Source organism: Canis aureus, chromosome 16, assembly GCF_053574225.1.
Source record: "Canis aureus isolate CA01 chromosome 16, VMU_Caureus_v.1.0, whole genome shotgun sequence".
Classification (NCBI taxonomy): Eukaryota; Metazoa; Chordata; class Mammalia; order Carnivora; family Canidae; genus Canis; species Canis aureus.
In genome coordinates, this window is record NC_135626.1 from 41492633 (window position 1) to 41510720 (window position 18088).

Sequence of the window (18088 nt, forward strand, 5' to 3'; positions counted from 1 at the left end):
CATTCTCTGTTCTGATCCTGGAAAACAGGATCCAAATGATCAGGACCTGTACAGACACATGCCTGAAAAGTCAAGGGAAAGAGACCCTCTTCTCCCAAACCACCCTTATTAGCATCTGAAATTCTATCCTTAGCCATTCATGTTTTTGTTTGACATCTGGTCTTCTTTGAAAATGTGACTGTCCCTCGGAAGGATGATGAACAAAGCTTGCTACATCCTACTGAGAATGGGTTTATTAAGTGGTTCCTCCCCTCCTCCACATTCTCGTCCCCAACTACCATTGGGGGCAGTGAGAGAGCCTGAGCAGGATGGAGGAGGCATGGCACTGCAGAACATATTCTCCTTGAATTGTTGATGGTCTTATCAACCACATGTTTGTGGAGAGAGCAGTGGCCCTTAAGGAACTGGAAGGAATGTTCTAATTTGTTTCTGTCCAGCTTGTGAACAGAATGGTCTTCCAACTGAGCCAGCCAGGCACCCCCCTAGCAGGAATGATTGCATTTGTTCTTTTGGCCAAGGACAAATCCGATCTGACTTCTCTGAAGTGAATTGAGGGAGAGGACTGACTTTTGGCTCCCTGGAATGATTGTTCATCAAATATTTGCTAAGCCAGTGGTTCTCAAAATTTTTAAAAAGATTTTATTAATTCATTCATGAGAGACACACAGAGAGAGGCAGAGACACAGGCAGAAGGAGAAGCAGGCTCCATGCAGGGAGCCCGAAGCGGGACTCGATACCCGGTCTCCAGGATCACGCCCTGGGCTGAAGGCAGCGCTAGACCGCTGAGCCACCCGGGCTTCCTGGTTCTCAAATTTTGCTACATGTTAGATCACCCTGGAATCTTTCAAAACTCTCAGTACCCACCTTGCACCCCAGATCAATTAAATCACAATGTCTGGAGATGGTTGCCAGACATCAGAAGTTTATAAAGACCTTCAAGTGGTTCCAATGTGTAGCTACTTGGGCAACACTCTCCTAAGCATTTAGTGTGTGAGAAACAAAACAGGCGAGAGCTTGGTTCCCTCCCTGCAAACACAAATGCTACTTTTATTAAATTTAATTAAAAATGTTTTCTGTTGGGCACCTGGGTGGCTCAGTGGTTGAGCATTTGCCTTTGGCTCAGGTCGTGATCCTGGGGTCCTGGGATTGGGTCCTGCATCGGGCTCCCCACAAGGAGCCTGCTTCTCCCTCTGCCTGTCTCTGCTTTTCTCTGTGTGTCTCTCTTTTTTTTTTAATTTTTTAAATTAAAAAAAAATTTTTTTCTGTGTCTCTCTTGAATAAATAAAATCTTAAAACAGTGTTTTCTGTTGGTGTACATACAGTTCTATGAATATTTTTGTCCATATAATTCACATACTATGAAATTCACTCTTTTATGGGGAAGAGGCGGAGAGAGAGAAAGAGAGATAATCTCAAACAGGCTCCATACCCAGCACGTGAGCCTGATGTGGGTCTCGATCTCACAACCCTGAGATCACAACCTGAGCTGAAATCAAGAGTCAGATGCTTAGCTGACTGGGTCACCCAGGTGCCCCTTACCCTTTTAAAAAAAAGATTATTATTTTTAAGTAATCTCTCCACTCAAAGTAGGGCTCAAATTCACAACCTCAAGATTGAGAGTCATGTATGCCACTGACTGAGCCAGCCAGGAAGTCCAATTCACCCTTGTAAAGTACATAATTCAATGACTTTTAATATGTTTGCAAAGTTGTGTAATCACTGCCGCTAATTCCAGAACATTTTCATCATTCCCAAAAGAAACTTTGTACCCTTTAGTATTTACTCCCCATTTATCCCTCCCCACAATCCCTGGCAAATATGAGTCTATTCTCTGTCTCTATGGATTTGCCTGTTCTGGACATTTCATATAAATGGAATTGCACCACATGTGATCTTCTGCGTTGGGTTTATTTCACTTAGCATGTTTTCAAGACTCATCCATGTTATAGCATGTATCAGCACTTCATTCCTTTTTATTGTCAAACAATATTTCATTGTATGGGCATACCACATTTTGTTTATCCATTCATCGGTTAATGGACACTTGGGTTGTTTCCACTTTTTGACTATTATAAATAATGCTGCTATGAACATTTGTAAGCAAGTTTTTGTGTGAACATATTTTAATTTTCTTGGGCATATATCGAAGAGTGGAATGATGGGGTCATATGTTAACTCCATATTTAACTTTTTGGGGAACTGCCACATTATTTTCCAAAGTGGCTGCATCATTTTACATTCCCTCCCTCCCTCCATGTATCAGGGTTCCAATTTCTGTACATCCTTGTCAACACTTGTAATTCTCTTTCTTTTTGCTTATAGCCATCCTAATGGGTAGTTCTTTCTTTTTTTTATTTGAAGGATTTTATTTATTCATTTGATAGAGAGGGTGTGCAAGTAGGGGGAGCGACAGAGAGAGAGGGAGAAGCAGGCTCTCCACTGAGCAGGGAATCAGAGGTGGGGCTGGATCCCAGGACCCTGGGATCATGCCCTGAGAGGAAGGCAGATGCCTAACTAACTGAGCCACCCAGGTGCTCCAGGAAGTTTCTTTCTTTCTTTTCTTCTTCGTCTTCTTTTTTTTTAAGTTTTATTTCTTTAAGTAAGCTCCCCAACATGGGGTTTGAACTTACAACCCCAAGATCAAGAGTTGAATGCTCTTCCAACTGAGCCAGCCAGGCACCCCCCTAGTGGGTAGTTCTATAAATTTTGACACATATATAGATTTATATAACCACTACCAAAATCAGGATACAGGATTGTTTCATTGTCCCCCCAAACTCCCTTGTGTTATCCCTTTATTGCTGCTCCTCCCCTACCTCTATCCCTTGGCATCTCCTGATCTTTTCTCCAGCCCTCTAGTTTCACTATTTGAGAATGACATGCAAATGGCATCATACAGCATGTAACTTTTTGAGGCTTGCCTCTTTTCCTCAGCATAAATGCCTTTGAGATTCATCCAAGTTGTGTGTACCAAAAGTTTGTTCCTTTCTATTGCTGAGTAGTATTCTATTGTTTGGATGTTCTACAGGGTTTTAAAATCCATTCAACCACTAAAAGACATTTGAGTCTTGTTGTCAGTTTTTGGCAATTATACATAAAGATGCTATAAATATATGTTTACAGGTTTTTGTGTGGACATAAATATTCATTTCTTCAGTGTAAATGCCCAAGATTGGGAATATTGGGTTGCAGGGTAAATGTATGTATGCTTAACTTTATAGGAACTGCGAAACTATATTCCATTTTGCATTCTCACCAGCAATGGAGGAGAGAGCTCCATATCATTGCCAGACTTGGTTTTATCTGTAGTTTTTATTTTAGTCATTCTAATAGTTGTCATGGTTTTAATTTGCATTTCCCTAGTGACTAATGATATTGAAAATATTTTCATGTGCTTGTTTCCCATCTTTATAATATCCTCTTTGGTAAAGGATTCATGTCTTTTGCTTGTTAAAAAACAGATTTATTTATATGTATATATTTTTAAGATTTTATTTATTTATTCATGAGAGACAGAGTGGCAGAGACAGAGGCAGAGGGAGAAGCAGCCTCCACGTAGGGATGGGACTCGATCCCGGGTCTCCAGGATCAGACCCTGGACTGAAGGCGGCGCTAAACCGCGGAGCCACCGAGGCTGCCCGATTTATTTATATTTTAGAGAGAGAGAGAGAGTGTGTGAGTGGGGGAGAGGGGCAGAGGGAGAGGGAGAGAGAGAAAGAATCCTCAAGCTGACTCTTTGCTAAGCATGGAGCCCAATGAGGGGCTTGATCCTACCACCCTGAGATCATGACCTGAGTGGAAATCAAGAGTCTGCCACTTAACCAATGGAGCCACCCATGCACCCTTATCTTTTGCTAAATTTTATTTTATTTATTTATTTTTTTCTTTTGCTTAATTAAAAAAAAAAGATTTTATTTATTTATTTTGAGAAAGAGCATAAGCAGAGAGAGGGAGAAGCAGGTTCCCCACTGAGCAGGGAGCCTGATGAGGGACTCAATCCTAGGACCCTGAGATCATGACCTGAGCTGAAGACAGACACTTAACCAGTTGAGCCACCCAGGCACTCCTCTTTTGCTAATTTTTATTTATTTTTTTAAATTTTTTACTTATTTATGATAGTCACAGAGAGAGAGAGAGGCAGAGACATAGGCAGAGGGAGAAGCAGGCTCCATGCACCAGGAGCCTGATGTGGGATTCGATCCTGGGTCTCCAGGATCGCGTCCTGGGCCAAAGGCAGGCGCCAAACCGCTGCGCCACCCAGGGATCCCTCTTTTGCTAATTTTTAAATTGAGTTGCCCTGTTTGTTCAGTTATGAGAACTCTTTATATATTCTGGATACAAATCCTGTGTTGGGTATGTGACTTGTAAATAATTTTCCCCGATCTGTAGCTGAGACACAATCTTCTTTGTACATATGTCTGAGTGAAGAAAGGAATGGTGTTAATATTTATTGAGCACCTACCACTTACTAGACTTTGTACTGGGTTGCTGGAGAAATGGAGGTATGAGTAAGTCCTGGGCTCAAGGGACCTTTCTCAGGTGTGGGGGCGGAGAGGTGATGCTGGGACACCACCAGCCATACCACAGGTACAAATGTCTGAGCCACCTGAGAGCACAAAGTGAAGCAGAAAAAAGAAATGGGAGTGCCTAATGGCTCAAAGCGAGGGCTCCAGATTCAGGCTGGTCCCAACTGCACACTTGTCCCCTGTGTGACCTTGGGCAGGTTACTAAACTTTCTGTACCTCGGTTTCCTCCTTTGCAAAACTAGGGCAAGTAATAACGCCCACCTGGAAGGGCTGGAGGCACTAAACGAGATGATGCAGGTGGCATGTGGGAAATTCTCCACCAATGTTAGCTATTCTTTCTTTTCTTCTTTTTTATTTTTTTAGAGAGGGAAAGAAAGAGAGAGGGAAAGAGAGGGAGAGAGAATCCTAAGCAGGCTCCATACCCAGCACAGAGTCCGACTCAGGGCTTGATCTCACCACCCTGAGGTCCTCACCTGATCCAAAATTAAGAGATGCTTAACCACTGAGCCACCCAGGCACCCCGCTGTTATTTCTTCTTGTAGCAACACGGTTCTGTAGCAATCAGTGAAGTCTTCCTGGAGGAAATCCTTCCCTCAGCAGCCTCAAGGACAGGAAGGACTTCCAGAAACGGGGATGGGATTGGTGAAATGTGAAAGCTGCATCTTGAAACCACATATTTTGTCCCAAAGCTTCTATATCTTCTCTTGGTCGATCCTCTCCCCTCCCTCCTTTGCCTACCTCTACCCCCTTCTCCTTCTTCCCCACTGACAGCCTCTGTGGGCCACGCGCTGGTGTCCTTGGCCTCATGAGGTCGCCAATCACTGGACTGCTGCTCTGAGGCTGCAGGGGCGCCTTTGACCCCTTGATGGGGACCCTGCACCCCCACTGCAAAAGGAGGCTGGACACTTTTGTCCCTGTAGCCAGGGGCTGGCACTCAAGGAGACATGGATTTAGCCCTGGGTCCGGTCCAGTACAAATCGTTGAGCAGTTTTCCATGTGGACGTCAGGCCGATGTTGGAACAACAGCTGTACCAGCTCAAGCTTGTTCTGTTAATAATTTACTGCTGGGGAAATGGGAGTTAAATGAGCCAGGAGACATATTTTGTGTGAACTTTGAAATACCTCTGACAGCAATTTGTGTAATTTTTCCAGGAAGATACTAAAGCTGTCTGAATCCTAATGTTCGGTCTGCCACACTGACCCTCTGGATCCATTTTATTAACATGGTTGGTTTTGATTTATGTTTATTTTATTGCTTTGGTTTCTCTTCTGAGCTCATGACCATGGCAGCAGTGAGCATGGAAAATGACTCTGTGAGGATGTATATTCCCAGGTGTCCTTGTTTGAGGAAACCTACTAACAGCCATGGGGTTTGTCTGCTTTGCAGGGCTGGCTGGCTGTCTTGTGGCAAAACCATCCCCTTCTTCCATGCTTGATTTAATGTTCCACAGCTACTCCTTTGAAATTCTTAATATTTTATGAATAAAGAGTCAACATTTTATACTGGGTCCTGAGAATCATGTATCTGGTCCTACTTGTGTACCATGTTTTTTTTTTTTTAATATTTTATTTACTTATTCACAGAAAGAGAGGCAGAGACATAGGCAGAGGGAGAAGTAGGCTCCATGTGGGAGCCCAATGCAGGACTCAATCCAAGGACCCTGGGATCATCGTCTGAACTGAAGGCAGCCGCTCAACCTCTGAGCCACTCAGGCTTCCCTGTTTGTTTGTTTGTTTGTTTGTTTATTTAAAAGATTTTATTTATTTGTTCATGAGAGACAGAGAGAGAGAGAGAGAGAGAGAGAGAGGCAGAGACATAGGCAGAGGGAGAAGCAGGCTCCATGCAGGAAGCCTGATGTGGGACTCCATCCTAGAACTCCAGAATCATGCCCTGAGCCCAAGGCAGACTCTCAGCTGCTGAGCCACCCAGGAGTTCCTGTTTTTTTATTTTTTTATTTTTAAGATTTTAAAATGTATTCATTTGAGAGAGAGAGAGAGACAGCGTGAATTGAGGGGGGTGGTGCAGAGGGAGAGGCCTGACTCCCCGCTGAGCAGGGTGATCATTGCAGGGCTCTATCCCAGGATCCCACCATCATGACCTGAGCCGAAGGCAGATGCTTAACTAAGTCACCCAGGTGCCCCTATGCCATGGTTCTTGATGTTGAACTCAAGTGACCCCCATCTCCTGCCTCTGGGAACATCCTGAAATCATGATTGTGGAAGACGCTCAGGGAGGCTATGGAGACTCTGTCCAAGAATCTTACAGCCCCAGGAGACAAGGTTTTTTTAACACACACACACACACACACACACACACACACAATTTGTTTAAAAATAAGTAATGTATGGGGGCACCTGGGTCATGCAGTGGTTGAGCGTTTGCCTTTGGCTCAGGGTGTAATCCCAGGGTCCTGGAATTGAATCCCGCATTGGGCTCCCTGTGGGGAGCCTGCTTCTCCTTCTGCCTATGTCTCTGCCTCTTTCTCTGTGTCTCTCATGAATAAATAAATAAAATCTTAAGAAAAGAGTAAGTAATGTATGGGTAGATTTCAAAATGCAGAAGGTGCAGAAGGGTATACATTGTGGCACCCTTGTAATCCCCAATTTTCTTATACTCCTTCTGTAGAAACAAGCACCTTCCATGGACATATATGTACATATCTCTATATCTCTTTCTTTACCAGAAGGTGGGATCATTTGTACACTATTTCAAGCCTTCCTCTTTTCACCTAACTACGCATCTTGGAAGTAATTCCAAATCATAATATAGACCTACCTTATTATTTTTTTGGTAATAATTTCCTATGGCTTGGGTTTACCATAATTTATTTAAGTCCCCTGTTGATGGGCACTTAGGTTGTTTCTGAACTTTTTCTCTTACAAACAATGTTCTTTGAATTTTGTCAGAGAGCAAATTAAAATACAGCCTTCCCAGTTAAATTTGAACTTTAGATAAACAATGAATATATATTATTAAAAATTTATTTGTTTGTTTTATTTTAGAGAGAGAGAGAGAGAGAGCAAGAGAGAGAGAGCACGTGCATAAGAGCAAGCACGGGCCGAGGGAGGGCACAAACGAAGAGGGAGAGAAGCAGACTCCCAGATAAGTGAGGAGCCCAACCGGCCTTGATCCCATGACCCTGAGATCACGACCTGAGTCAAAATCAAAAGTTTTAACACTCAACTGACTGAGCCACCCAGACACCCAACAATGAATTTTTTAAAAATGTAAGTATCTCGGGGATCCCTGGGTGGCGCAGCAGTTTAGCGCCTGCCTTTGGCCCAGGGCGCGATCCTGGAGACCCGGGATTGAATCCCACGTTGGGCTCCCTGCATGGAGCCTGCTTCTCCCTCTGCCTGTGTCTCTGCCTCTCTCTCTCTCTCTCTGTGTGACTATCATAAATAAATAAAAAATTAAAAAAAAATGTAAGTATCTCCTATATTTATGCCCTAAGAAGATAGGACACTGGGACATAGTTATACTAAAAAAATATTGTGCTTATCTGATGTTCAAATTTAACTGGGCAGGGGCACCTGATTGGCTCAGGAGGAAAAGCATACGATTCTACATCTTGGGGTCATGAGTTTGAGTCCTTCTTTGGGTGTAGAGATTGCTTAAATGAATAAACAAATTAAAACTTAAAAAAATAATCAACTAGGCAGCCTGTAGTTTATCTGGCAATTCTCTCCTAGAACAATGCCTGGCACAGAGGAGGGGTCAGTAAAGATTCATTGGCAGGATGAATTAATGTTTTCCTCTCTAGGATGAAAGCTCATGAGGGCAGCTATTTTGGCCTGGTTCCTACCATATCCTCAGTGCTTAACAGATATTTGTTCATTAATAGATATTTGTAGCAATACAAATGCGATGATGACTGTCTTTGTGAATGTTTCCTTTGGCCCAGGAGAGAATATATTTGCAGGACAAATTCAATTCCTTTAAAAGTCTGGTAGATTCTGCCAAATTGCCCTCCACAGACCTCTGAGACTTCTCGGCTGAGTTGTCTCATTGTACTCCTGCTCATCACCTAAAGCCATTTAACCTTAGGAGAACTTCCCCCTTGAGGTTGCCCTAAATGGAGGTCAGAAAGGAGCTGAAAGTACCAACCTCGTTACATCACCCCTTTATGCTTCCTCCATCAATCCATGCCAAGAAATGAGGAATTTTAAATGTAAATGGCGGTAGATAACATCTGGCTCATCAGGGTCCCCGGGCTGTCGGGTCCCCAGAGACATTGGAGGAGTCCATCGGGCCCTGCCAGCAACTAGTGATGGATGACTCTCATTGGTTGGTCTGTCCCTGAGGCACTCTTGGGTTCACAGTCCACCTGCCTCCCAATCTTCCAATCTGTCACCAACACAGGACGATTTAATCATTGTAACAAGGCTGTCACTGAGGATGCATTGCCATTTCTCAAAGCCAGGTCCATATCTTCTGTGGCCAACCCAAGCACATGTGGTCTCTGTCTGCCATCCTCCAAGATCTGGGTGAATCTGAAGTTAATTGGAGCAGAGAGGACAAGGTGTTAAGATTTTGGAACTAGGAATCTGGATGCTTGGATCTGTGGCTCTATTTCACCACTTCCTGAATTAGCTGGGTGACCTTGGCCAAGTTACTAAACCCATCTGAGAATCAGTTTCCTCTGAAGTAAAAAAGGAGCCAATAATCCCTACCTATTACCTGATGGGTTTGTCATGAAATTCAAATCAGTAGTTTATGGGGGAAGGGGAGTGAAAATGATGATGCACTTTGTAAATATAAAATATTTTGAGGTTGGCAGTGTGGATGGCAAAGGGTCAGAGTGGTTTTTGAGTTATTATTATTATTATTATTACTATTATTATTATTTTAACCAGCATGGCTTCAAAATTTCTCTCCAAGAGGGATTAAAGGGCAACCACATGGACAGTGGGAGTAGGGGCTTGCCCTTTAGAAAAGACTAGAAAAACAGTCAATGTCAACATCCCCATCAAGACCAGGGAGCAGAGCAAATCGCTAACAGGGAATGGGTGAAGCCTCCCTAAGCTGCCCTTTGGGGTCCCCACTGTCTCCTCCTAGGACTGGGATCTGGGGTGCCTGTTCCTCTGGGTTCCCTGTTTCTCTATGTAGAAGACCGACTCAAGTTTGTTCATCAGGATAAACGACACTGACTCTGCCATACTCTAGCAACTTGCCACTTCCAGAAAGGCAACTGTCCAACCTCATCTCAGATGGAGCTTCTTCGAAGTTCCTACCTTGACACCTCTCAGTTCCTGGCGGCAGCTCTTGCAGGGCCAAGAAGCCAGTTTGTCAGCACTCTGAGGTTAGGAGAGTCTTCCCAGAAGTGACTGAGGAAGTGCTGAGCCCTGGGGCAAGGGAGGGTAGTTCATTCTTACCCCAGGAGGAGTGAAGTCCTGACCCTCCCCTCTCTGCCTGCCAGCTCTTGGTTTGTGTCTCTGAACTCGTTTTTTTTCCTCTGAAGTAAAAGGTGGCAAATCACAGTGCGTGTGTGTGTGTGTGTGTGTGTGTGTGAGAGAGAGAGAGAGAGAGAGAGAGAGAGAGATGCAAAAGGCATTACTGCTCTGGCCCCTTACCATGAGAATCAGCGACTTTTGTTACCGTGTGAAGTGCCAGTGAACTGCAAATTAAGAACGATTTCCCACATCTACTTCCAGTGCAAATTACCCCCCAAAGCACCATGTTACACCTCTGAGGCTGTCCTTGTAGGGATGCTTTTCTTTGCCAGTTGTTGGGCCTGACAGCCTCACACCCTGAGGTGGGAAATCCACGAGAATGAAAGTGGGTTTGTCCAGGCCGCTTGGGGTGGGGGCGGGGGGATTTCCCCGGAGAAAGCAAACCCCGGAGCCGACCAAAGTGCCGCTTCATCTCACGTTCAGCACCTGGGGGCAGAAAATAGATTCTGCACTCTAACAAAACAGAGAAGTAAGAGGTGACTGGCACTTGGATGCTGGAAAAATCTAGTCTAACCATTATAGCACTTGTCCTGGTGCCTCCATTCCCTCCAGCAAGGGAGGTGTGCATCTGGCAGAGGGAGTCTCCCAAGTTTGGAGAGGGTGATTGGGTCCTGCCTGGTGGGTGGTGGCCCAGCAGTGTTTCCTCACCGGAACTCTTACTTCCTTGGGAGTTCAGATTAGAAGGCTGGATGAGTCCCTTTCAGGGTTGTGTTCCAGGCAGAGGGAAATGGGCAAACGGAAGAAAGAAGTGAAAACCTTCCCATCCTCCAAACCCGTTCCCATAGCCGGTGTCTCAGGGCTCTCCCGCCCACCTGTAGTTCTGAAGTTTGGAAACCTGTGGACTTTTCCAGAAAGTGTCAGTTCCCTCCTGCTTTGCTTCAGCTTCACTGACCTCCTTTCTCTTTCTGAAAGCTGCCTATCTGCCTCAGGGCCTTTACATCTGCCGTTCTCCTGCAAGGTTCTTGGAGAGACTTCCTTTTCAAATCAAAAGTCCCTTAAAGAGTCTTTCCCCTGACCATTGCTTCTAACAAAGGATCTCTCCTTTTATTCCCACACTCTTTATCCTCAGGAGCTGGAACTTAATGTCCGTTGGGTAGGGATCTCTGTCAGGTTTTGCTCATTGACATATCTCCAGCACCTAGCAGTGCCTGACCCATCCCACGTGCTCCTATGTCTTGTCTGAATTGAACACTAGATGAATTGATCCCCCTGCTTTATATTTCCCATAGCCCTTATTTCTATCAAACATCTTCCTGTTTACTTATTTATCTGTTTGCTTGTGTGTCGTCCACAGGCACTATTATTATCTCACTTCACAGATGACAAAGTTGAGGCTCAAAGGTGTTAGGAGAACACTTGCAGCAGCAAAGGAAGTAGCCGGCCTTTGGGAGGGAACGGGGATGTAGACCTATACCTTTTCTTGGCTCAAAATATTTTTCTTTTTTCTTTTTAAATTTTTTAAAAATATTTTATTTATTTATGAGAGAGAGAGAGAGAGAGAGAGAGAGAGTCAGAGACACATGCAGAGGGAGAAGCAGGCTCCATGCAGGTTGCCCAATGTGGGACTCGATCCTGGAACTCCAGAATCAGGCCCTGGGCTGAAGGCAGGCATTAAACCGCTGAGCCACCTGGGCTACCCTCAAAAGATTTTTCAAAATGTTTTCTCCTTATAATTTTTCTAGAATCTCTGAGAACAAAAGCATTTTTTCCAGACCTGTAGTCTACCCAGATTTGAACTGGAAATCAGGACAAGGACTGAGGAGCCAGCCTTCCCCTTTCACTCACCCAGCATCTTACTAGCCTGCAGTTAGTAAACCTGTCTTATATGCAGAACCTGCCACATGTCCCTGGTTTTCCTGAGTTAGCCAGAGTCAGGCATCTCTATGTGACAAGGTGAGGCAATTGGATGCTACCAAGTGACTGAGGAGCATAGGGATTACCTGCAGGAGTTGCTGCTGGGATGTTTCTGCTTACATCCTTCTGGGAGGGCTACTGTCTCATTTTAGGCATCTTGGTCCATTGTTCATCTGTCACCCTCAAGGGCTCCCGATTAATTTTCAACTGTCCTGATGCTTTACAAGAGGGTTACAAATGCCTCCCTTCCTGGTGTCCTGCAAAAATCTTTCCTTTTTAAAATAGTACCCTGTCATGGAGAAAACAGCTCTTTAGAGCTGAGTAATAGATGAAGGACTTTTTGTTTTGTTTTGAGGAGGGAGAGGGTCTAATTTACCAAAATTCCAATGGCTGTTATTGATTCTGCTTTCAGATTGAATGCCTTCCAAAGTGGGCATTTGTTTTTGTTTTATGTTCTTGTTACCATTTAAAAAATAAACTGTGGGAAGCCTGGGTGGCTCAGCGGTTGAGCACCTGCCTTCAGCCCAGGTCATGATCCTGGAGTACCGGGATGGAGTCCCACTGTTTCTCCCTCTGCCTACATCTCTGCCTCTCTCTCTGTGTGTCTCTCATGAATAAATAAATAAAATCTTTTTAATAAATAAATAAAAATAAAAAATAAACCATGATCTGATGGCTGCGTGAAGCATAATTTAGTAACTTGTGGTTAAATGCACCTAGAATCAACCATCTTAACCATTTTGAAGTGTAAGGATCAGCGGCAGTAAATATGTTCATTGTGCAACCAGCACCACCATCCACAGAACTCTTTTCACCTTGCAAAACTGAAACACTCTACCTGTTAAACAATAGCTCCCCATCCTACCCCCACCCTTTCTTTTGACAGTATGTTTTAAGATGGTCAGAAGGAGTATTAACAATGTGGATTTGTCCCCCTTAATTGGTTCAGGTCTCTTGTTTATCCCTGTTTCTAGGAAGAAATGATTGTACAACCACATGAATCACCCACCTATAATGGGGTCAAATGATTGAACATTTTCCCCTTATAGATGTGGCCAGGGAATTGTGACCTTGGAGTCACAATTCACAGAAGCCTATCAAGTTCAATGGCAAGCTCACTGGGAAATTAATGGTCCAGACAATGGTCAGGTGGGACAGATGCTGGGCTGACATCATTCTGAAAAAAAGACCGAGGAATAGAATATATTAAAAAAAAAAAAAACAGTTAAAAAATTTAAAGATAATGGGAGGATGGGGTAACTGGGTGATGGGCATTAAGGAGGGCACAAGATAGAGCACCTGAGTGGCTCAGTGGTTAGGTATCTGCCTTTGACTCAGGTCGTGATCCTGGGGTCCTGGGATCAAGTCCTGCATAACGCACCCCATGGGGAGCCTGCTTCTCCTTTGCCTGTGTCTCTGCTTCTCCCTTTGCCTGTGTCTCTGCCTCTCTCTCTGTGTCTCTCAATGAATAAATAAATTAAATCTTTTAAAAAAAAAGAAAGGAGGACATGTGATGTGATGAGCACTGGGTATTATATGCAACGGAGTAACTGAACTCTGTATCTGAAACTAATGATGTACTATATGTTGGCAAATTGAATTTATTTTTTTTTAAAGATTTTATTTAGGGCAGCCTGGGTGGCTCAGCGGTTTAGCACCGCCTTCAGTCCAGGGCGTGATCCTGGATACCTAGGATCAAGTCCCATGTCAGGCTCCCTGCATGGAGCCTGCTTCTCCCTCTGCCTCTTTGTCTCTCTGTGTCTCTCATGAGTAAATAAATAAAATCTTAAAAAAAAAAAAAAAAGATTTTACTTATATATTCATGAGAATCACACAGAGAGAGGCAGAGACACAGGAAGGAGGAGAAACAGGCTCCCTGTAGGGAGCCCGATGTGGGACTTGATCCCACGACCCTGACATTATGCCCTGAGTCAAAGGCAGGCGCTCAACCACTGAGCCCCTCAGGTATCCCAGCAAATTGGATTCAAATTTAAAAAATTGGGGGTGCCTGGGTGGCTCAGTCAGTTAAACACCTACTTTCAGGTCATGATCTCAGGATCCTGGGATCAAGTTCCACATCGGGTTCCCTGCTCTACGGGAGCCTGCTTCTCCCTCTCCTTCTCCCTGCTGCTCCCCCTGCTTGTGCTCTCTCCCTCCCTCTCTGTCAGATAAATAAATAAAATCTTTAAAAAAATTAAAAATAATGCTCTAGTTTAAACTGAATACAAGGATATCAAAAAAATTAGTTGTCCTTTCTTAATTCTCTCTCCTGTTTCCTGTGCTTCTTTCTAGATTAGATATGTATAAAAACATATGTTTCTAAGTGTGTTTATATCCATCTGTATCATCTATTCTTTAAGAAAGAAAAAAAAATGATGGTATCATACCCCTCTGCCAATTCATGGCTACTCACCATATGGTTGTACTGCAACTCATTTAACCATTTCCCTGGTGATGGGCATTAGGGTTATTGGTAGCCTTTCACTATTCTAAGCAGTGGGGCCATGAATATCTTTTGCTTTTGGAAATGTAGCCTTGCATGCTTCTGTGCACATGTCTATAGGATATATTTGTAGAAACACGATTTAAAAATTATTTGGATATTGCCAAATACTGAAACAATAAAGTTTTTAAGAGAACCGCTGACCTTTTGAGAAGCATTCCTCAGGACCTCAGGACTCTATAAACCTAAGAGATCCTCACCCAGTAGGTCAGGACCATCCAACTGATAGAGGTACCATGTGGTCCAGGCACCTGCATAATTTCAGACTGGAGTACTCCTAGCACTGGGAAGGTTCGTGCTCATTGTAGAGGGTCAACTCTGGCCTCATTAAGTCAGTCTCTTGGTGACTTCAGTGAGTATTTTTTTTTTTAAGATTTTATTCATTTATTTGAGAGAGAGAGAGAGAGAGTAGGAGTGGGTAAGAAGAGGAGCAGAGGGAGAGGGAGAAGAAGGGGCAGGCTCCTTGCTGAGCAGTGAGCCTGATGTGGGGCTCCATCCCAGGATGCTGGGATCATGACTTGAGCTGAAGGTAGATGCTTAAGCAACAGGGACACCCAGGCATCCTGATTTTGGTGAGTATTAATAAATTCTCTGGATGCTGTTCACCAACGTAGATGGACCAATGCCATTTACAATCTCCTTCCTTCACTTGAGGTTTGAGGGGGTCAACCACAGGGTAGCTGCACTGCTAAAGCATTTATCCTGCAGCACTCAGTTGCTTTGCTGCATTGCTGGCTTGAATTATGCAGCGCCTGGAACTACCCTGGGACCTGTGATAAGTCTGAGTGCTCATTTTCTCCAGAGCCCAAGGGAATACCAAGTTGATTGTGGCTGACTGACCTCCAAAGAGGCTGCCTTAAGAAACAAATCATCTTCCTCTGGGATTTATTCTATTTATTTCCTCGGGATCGGGTCTAGTTGGAATCTAGCCAGGTACTCTGATTGTCCAAGACAGATTTGAGTTGGAGACTCACACCCAGCTGATCCTGGCTGCCCAGGGAACAGAAGCATCTGTTGGCGCCGGGGGAGTCAGTGACAGATGGCTCCCAGGGGGTGCAGGAAGAGATTCTGCAACTTCAGCTGGGGGAGACTCCCCAAGTGACAGCAACGCCTTCATCTGCATTTAAATTTTGATCTAATTTTTGCATGTGATTTCTGAACTGATATTCTTCTGGTGACAAGGGAATAAAGCAATGACAGGCCTCAATCATCTTCACGTGCTCAGCAGGAGAAATCACGTTTTCTGCTTCTGGGATTGCCTACCATAGAAGGGCAAGGTTTTCGCCTCCCTTTTAACACAACTTGGGCAATGGAATGTCCTTCTGCCTCCTCGAATTAGCTTCGCATGCCACTGAGAGTAGCAGAAAGGGAATTGGGACTGCATGCTGATCCATAAATCACTCACTAGCTCCTACAGTAATCGCTCTTTTTTTCTTGAGCATTTTTGTGCTGCAGTCTGAGGTTTCTGAAACAGTTTGCTTGGGAAGCAAGACCTTTCAATGCTAGGAGGTCTAATAATGTCTACTTTCTGTAGGGCTGGCCAGCCTGAGAAGTAACAAACGGCACTGCCTCTCTCATGCTAGTGGATAATTAAAGTCTCTGAACTCGCATTACATGAATTCATGAAGGGTGTAGAAATGCTCACTGCATCTTGTAGTCAGATGCAGAGCAAGGCAACCCAGGTTTCAGTGTCTCCTCTGCCCTTTATTAGCTGTGGCACATTGGACAAATGACTTCACGCCTTTGTGCTACATCTTTCATTCATCAAATGGTCACTGAACATCTGAACATCAGTAGCACATGAAGTGAAGGAATGAGTTTAATGAACACCTACTATGCTCCTGGCACAGGAGTACATATCTTTTCATAGTCTTCTTCTCTGTCAAGTGTAGGTTAATATGCGCCTGCTCTCTATCCCTCTTGGGTTGCCATGGGACCCAACACAAGATGATGCGTGGGAAGGGACTTTGGGAGCAGTAAAGCATATAACCATGGAGAGGCCTGTTATCTTTGCCTTTAGCTCACATTTTCTACTTTAAAAATATATTTTATTTATTTATTTGAGAGAGAGAATGAGAGAATATGAGCAAGGGGGAGAGGTAGAGGGAAGAGGGAGGAGGAGACTCCTCCTGGAGCAGGAAATCCCATGCGGTACTCGATCCCAAGACTCTGGGATCATGACTTGAGCTACCCAGGTACCCACCTTTTCTGCTTCCTTTATTTTCCCTTCCCATTCTTTCAAGCCTATATGAGTTTGTCTGGGTGTGGCTCCAGAGGGCTGATTATTCACCAAGCCACCCAAGTCCAGTGTAGACACATAGCTAGGAGTATAATATTTCCTTGTGAGCCATGCCCTTAGGTGAACCTGTCATTTTTAAAGGTACAACATCAGCGGGAATCAGTGTGGGCTTCCCCCACACTGTGGGAAACTGAAGTTGAATATGTGTACGAATCATGCAAAGCTGAAGGTCTGGGTTTGGTGCCTTTGTGCTGTTGATTCTCACATTGTTTAGGGACAAGATCTGAACAATCGAATGTACTTGATCTACTATAGCAAACAGAGCATGGGCTCAGGAGTCAATCTCTTTGTTACTCACTAGTTACCAGTTGCATAAAGATGACTTGACTCAGCTTAGGCAAAAAGGAGGAATTTAGTGGAAAGATCCCCAAGCATCTAGAAGGGGATAACTGGAACCAAGGACTTAAATGGCTCTAGGACACTCTCTCCCATGGATTTCTTTCTTCTTCTTCTTCTTCTTCTTCTTCTTCTTCTTCTTCTTCTTCTTCTTCTTCTTTCTTTTCACCCTCTCTAATGTGTTTGGCTTTATTCTAGTAGCTCTTGTGTCTCATGGATCATAACTTTACCATTAGAGCAGGCCTGGTCTCTTTTCCCTATTCCAATACCAAATATCCTAGAAAAGAAGTCTGATTGTCCTGGCATGGGTCAGGTGTCTGGTGCTAGACCAATCAAATGTGGCAAGGTTGGGGATGGAGGGTGTCAAGCAGCAGAGACAAAACCATTTCCAGAGATCTGGGAGATTCACCATGAGCCTGGCTGATAACTCAATGATGCAGTTACTTCACCTCTGAGGCTCAGTTTGCTCATGATGTAAAATGAGACCTGTCATACCATCCAACACCACATTGACATTTTGATGCTTCCATCCTGCCCTTAGATCTAGCTAGGACTGGGAGCAGTAAAATAATGAGACAAACCAGAAAATGTATTAATATAAAGAAATCTGATGACATGCAATATTTACTTTCACAATCCAAAAGTATGCAAAGCAGTTACTTTAAAAAAAAAGATTAAAAAAAATAAATAAAAAGATTTTATTTATTAATGAGAGAGAGCATAGAGGGAGAGGGAGAAACAGACTCTCCACTGAGCAGAGAGCCCAAGGAGGGGCCAAATCCCAAGACGCTGGGATTCCTGGGATCATGACTTGAGCTGAAGGCAGATGCTTAACTGACTGAGCCACCCAGGTGCCCCTCAAAGCAGTTACTTTTAAACAAATTATTTCCTGGGCAAGACCTAAATTCTAGAATTCAGTGATTCAGTGTCTAATTAAACAATACCTTTTAAAAATAGGGGATCCCTGGGTGGCTCAGGGGTTTGGTGCCTGCCTTTGGCCCAGGGCGTGATCCTGGAGTCCCGGAGTCGAGTCCCGCATTGGGCTCCCGGCATGGAGCCTGTTTCTCTCTCTGCCTGTGTCTCTGCCTCTCTCTCCCCGTGTGTCCATCATGAGTG